The sequence below is a fragment of the Cynocephalus volans genome, chromosome 16 (assembly GCF_027409185.1).
Source record: "Cynocephalus volans isolate mCynVol1 chromosome 16, mCynVol1.pri, whole genome shotgun sequence".
NCBI classification, from domain to species: domain Eukaryota; kingdom Metazoa; phylum Chordata; class Mammalia; order Dermoptera; family Cynocephalidae; genus Cynocephalus; species Cynocephalus volans.
In genome coordinates, this window is record NC_084475.1 from 22,171,712 (window position 1) to 22,177,238 (window position 5,527).

The 5,527-nt window shown below is 37.2% G+C and overlaps 1 pseudogene; it reads left to right on the top strand.

The window, feature by feature from the left end:
• The first annotated feature begins 4,528 nt into the window (after positions 1 to 4,528).
• Positions 4,529 to 4,917, top strand: LOC134364481 (prefoldin subunit 4-like; annotated as a pseudogene).
• Positions 4,918 to 5,527: the final 610 nt, after the last annotated feature.

Below are 5,527 nucleotides of genomic sequence, written 5' to 3' on the forward strand. Positions count from 1 at the left end.
TTGTCTCTTTATATTTAAAGTCTGACTCTTTTGACAACATATAGTCGGGTTTTGCTCTTTTTGTACTGTCTGATCATCTCTTCCTTTCAACTGGAATGATCTGTCCATTTACATTTAATACAATTAGTGATGTGGTGGGTTCACATCGGTCCTCTCCCTCCTTGCTTTCCACTTGTCACTTCTGTTTTGTGTTCCTTTGTTGTTTCTTTCCAGCTTCTTCTGGGATAATAAACTATTATTGTTTTAGTGTCCCTTTTTATTTCCTGTGTTAGCTTCTTAATAATACCTCATTTTATTGCTTGTTAGCTGTTGTAGGACTAGTTGTATACATCCTAAGTTTTCAAAGTCTATTTAGAGTTAGTATTGCACAATTCATACCTGATGCTTCCTTCTTTCTATCTCTTATATCACACTTCACTGTTTCACAGCTGTAATAACCTTATAAGAGCGCAGTTTCATCGAGCCTTGCCCTGTAGTCCTGGTGCAAGTGTTGGCACATACAACATGAGTTGTAAGGGGCACCCTACAAATCTTAATTTTTTTGTCTTGTAACAAAATGATGTGAAGGGCTGGCCCATGACTCAGTTGGGAGAGTGTGGTGCTGATAACACCAAGGCCACAGGTTCAGATCCCATACAGGGATGGCCGATTTGCTCACTTCAGAGAGCATGGTGCTGACAACACCAAGTCAAGGGTTAAGATCCCCTTACTGGTCATCTTTTTTAAAAAAGAAAAAAAAGAAAGTGATGAGAGAACAAAGAACATAGATCTTACATTCATCCACTTATTCACCACTTCCAGCGCCTTTTTCCTTTTTGTAGATCTGAATTTCCATGTGGTATATTTTCCTTTAGTCTATAAAACATCCTTTAGCCTTTCTTGTAGTCCAGGCCTGATAGAGATGAATTCTCCCAACTTTCATTTATTTTAAAATATCTTTATTTCACCCTAGTTTTTTGCTAGATATAAAATTCAAGACTGACAGGTTTTTTTTTATCATTTTATAAATATTTTTCACAAAGGGCCAAGCCCGTGGCGCACTTGGTAGAGTGCTGCGCTGGGAGCGCAGCAACACTCCCGCCGCGGGTTCGGATCCCATATAGGAATGGCCAGTGTGCTCACTGGCTGAGTGCTGGTCATGAAAAAGACAAAAAAAAATAATAAATAAAATAAATAAATAAATATTTTTCACAAAAGGACAAATATTGTTTGATTCCACTTATACAAAATATCTAGAATAGACAAATTAATAGAGAGACACAGAAAGCAGATTAGAGGTTGGGGGAAGGGGGTGGTTATTGCTGAAAGGTGAAAGTTTGTGTTCAGGGTGATGAAAATGTTGTGGAAATAGATAGTGGTGATGGTTGGAAAGAAAACTTTCCACCGTCTTCTCTGAAAGGTCAAAGGTTACTTTCATCATTGCTCTTTATATGTGATACCCTCCCCCCACCATGTTTAATAATTTTCTCTTTACCTTTGGTTTTCAGCAGTTTGTCTGAGATGCCTGGTTGCATTTTTGTTTGTATTCATCTTGTTTGGGGTTTACTGAGCTTCTAGCATTTATAAATCAATGTTTTTCAACACAGTTAGCAAATTTTCAGCCATTACTTCTCTCCAGACATTTTTTCCTGCCCCATTCTCACTTTCTTTACCTAACAGCCTCCTCTAAATTGCTTGGAACTGACTGAGCCAACCAGCCAGCCGTCTCCGTTGTTTTTTGCCAGCACCCTGGGCTTGAAGCTCCCTATGCTTTGTTCCAGATAAAGTCAGTTCCCTTTGGCTCCCTCAGGGAGAGCCAGGGAAACTTCTGTTCTTAAGGTCTGACTCTCTCCCGGTAGAATCTCTCCAGCACTACTTCAGAGGTGGACGTGGCAAAGGCCATTTCTCTGAGGGACACACTGTGGTCTTCTCAAGTTGCTTCTCCTGGCATGGATTCCACCCTACAAGCAAGCTTGGGCAAGGGCACTGGCGGCTGGTATCCTCAGCCTACAACCCTGCACTAGTGCTTCCACCCCACCAAAGGGGGCTGGGTGGAGGAAGCGAGTCCCAGACTTCTCAGCCACTCTTGCTTAGACCAAACTGAAAATTATATAAATATGTATATATGTGTGTGTGTGTATGTGTGTGTATGTGTGTGTGTATGGTTTTAAAGTCATGGGTCTATAGGCTGGCCAGTTAGCTCAGCTGGTCACAGTGTGGTGCTGACAACACCAAGGTCTAGCGTTCAATCCCTGTACCAGCCAGCTGCCAAAAAAAAAAAAAAAGTAATAGGTCTATTGATGCTTTTAATTCCAATTCCTTACCCTGACTACCTTCTTCTCCCATCCTGTATTTTCTCTTCTCCCTCATTAACAACTAATCTTCCAAAAACGATCAAGATTTTTTGCTTTAAAAAAAAAAAAAATCTTTAGAACATATCCACTGAGGGTAGTTCATTTTTTCTCTTCTGTGTGGTTATTTTATCTATTTACTATGCAGTTAGATTCATTTGTTTCTGTTGTATTCAATTTTAGTTTTGTCCCCATCTTTGTAGATCTTTTTTCAATACATAAGGTATTAATATAATTCCAAAACTCAAAACTATACTAAAAGGTATATGCAGGGATATGTCCTTTTTGCCACTATTTCTTCTGCCCCTTTCCCAACCACCCCCTGGACTCAGTTTATCCTTCCTGTGTTTATTTTTGCAACAATAAGCACACACACACACACCCCTATTTCTCCTCCTCTAATACAGAAAAAAATAGCATTATTTTACATTTTGCTTTTTTTCCATTTAATAATATACCCTGGAATTCACATTGACCTTCCTCATTCACAGTGCCCCTTTGTGTGAATGGGCTGACATTTAGCCTATCAATCACCTATGTATAGACATTTAAGTCATTTCCAATTTTTTGCCATTTTAAATAATGTTGCAATAAATACACGTGCATGTGTGTTTGTGTTTGTGTGTGATTTTTTTTTTTTTTTTTTGTATTGCTGTAGGTGTGCATTCAGGATAAACTCCAGGAAGGGAGAAAGCATGGGTAATTTTTCTGTATCTTGCTAAATTCCCTCCAGAGAGCTTGTACTGTCTTGCGGAGTTGCCAGCAATGCATGAGTGCCCACTCCTCATGGGCGCTGACCCATCCATCTAGTTTTTGTCATTATTGATTCATTTGCCTGTCTAGAATTTTATATAAATGGAACCATATTATATGTACTCTTTTTTGGTCTGGCTTCTTTCGCTCAGCAAAATTATTTTGAGATTCACCCATGCTGTTTTGTGCATGAATCGCTCATTCTTTGTCATTGCTGAGAGGTGTCCTATTGTGCAGACTTACCACAATGTGTCTACCCATCCACCTGTTGATGGACGTTCTTCTCCAGTCGATTGTGTATTTCTAGGAATTTGTCCATTTCATTTAGGTTATCCAATTTGTCAGCATCCAATTGTTCATAATATTATATTTTTATTTCTATAAAATCAGTAGTAATGTTCCCACTTTCACTTCTAATTAGAAATTTGAGTCTCCTCTGTTTTCTTTTTTTCAGTGTAGCTAAAAGTTTGTCAATTTTGTTAATCTTCTCAAAGAACCAACTTTTGGTTTTGTTGATTTTCTCTATTGTTTTTCTATTCTCTGTTTCTATTCTCTATTACCCCAATCTTTATTATTTTCTTCCTTCTGCCAACTTTTGGTTTAGTTTGCTCTTCTTTATCTAGTCACTTTCAGTGTACAGTTAAGTCATAGATTTGAGATTTTTTTTCCTGTTTTTGTAGCTGCTATTAAATTTATTAAAACTTTTTAATATAAAGAAGGCTGATGGTACACTTATAAGAATTTTTAAAAACTAAGACCGTGACCTCAGATTGGGTGCTTAGTTTTTTTCGGTTTTTTTTTTTTTTTTTTTGTCTTTTTTTTTTTTTTTTTTTGTCTTTTTTGTGACCGGCACTCAGCCAGTGAGTGCACCGGTCATTCCTATGTAGGATCCGAACCCGCGGCGGGAGCGTCGCTGTGCTCCCAGCGCAGCACTCTACCGAGTGCGCCACGGGCTCGGCCCGTTTTTTTCGGTTTTAATATAGCCATTCACTGCTATGAATTTCCCTCTGAGTGCTACTTTTGCTGCATCCCATAGGTTTTTGCATGTTGTATTTTTCATTCCATTCATTTCAAGGTATTTTCTAATTTCTTCTGTGATTTCTTCTTTGACCCATTGGTTGTGTAAGAGTGTGTTGTTCGGGCCGAGCCCGTGGCGCACTTGGTAGAGTGCTGCGCTGGCAGCGCGGCGACGCTCCCGCCACGGGTTCGGATCCTATATAGGACTGACCGGTGCACTCACTGGCTGAGTGCCGGTCATGAAAAAACGACAAAAAAAAAAAAAAAAAACGAGTGTGTTGTTCAATTTCCACATGCTTGTGAATTTTCTAGTTTTCCTTCTGTCATTGATTTCTAGTTTAATTGTGATCAGAAAAGATAGTTTGTATGATTTCAACCTTTTAAAATTTATTAAATATAAATAAATAAAAGTTATTAATATGCCCAAGATGGCAGTCACTATGAAGAAAGCATCTGCAGAAAATGTCAATGTTACTTTAGAATATCAACAAAAGATAAACAAATTTTCATGGAATACGGGTAGAATCACAGAGCTAAAGGAAGAAATAGAAGTCAAAAAGAAAAATCTTCAAAATTTATAAGATGCTTGTGATGACATCATACTTGCAGGTGATGACTGCTTTATCAAATTGGAGATGTTTCCATTGGCCATCCTCATGAATAAACACAAGAAATGTTAGAAGAAGCAAAGAAAAAATTGCAAAAAGAAATCGATGCCTTAGAATCCAGAGTGGAATCCATTCAGTGGGTGTTAGTAGATTTGAAAGTTCGGTTATACGCAAAATTTGGGAGTAACATAAATCTTGAAACTGATGAAAATCAAACACATTATAAAACTTTTAAAAACTTGTTTAATAATCTCGAATATTGTTTAAAAATGAATGAATCAATCAATCAATAAAATTTATTAAGACTTGTTTTGTGGCCTAATATAGGGTCTATCTGAAGAATCTTCCATGTGCCCTTGAGAAGAATATGTATTTTTCTTTTGTGGGGTGGAATGTTCTGTATACGTCTGTTAGGTGTAATTGTTTATAGTGTTGTTCAAATACTCTATTTCCTTGTTGATCTTCTGTGGATGTTCTATTCATTATTGAAAGTGGACTATTAAAGCATCCAATTATTATTGTAGAAATATCTGTTTCTTCAACTATGTCAATTTTTGTTTCATTTATTTTGGGACTCTGTTGTTAGGTGCATACAGTTGTTATACCATATATATTTATATTTATTTTTATTTTTTAAAAAAGTATTTTTTGGTGACTGGCCATTATGGGGATCTGAACCCTTGGCCAATTGTTGATGGTTGGAAACTCTTATCAATATATAATGTCCTTATTTGTCTCTTGTAAACTTTTTTGACTCTAAGTCTGTTTTGTGTGACAATAATATAGCTACCCAGCTCATACTATTTGTATGGAACATAA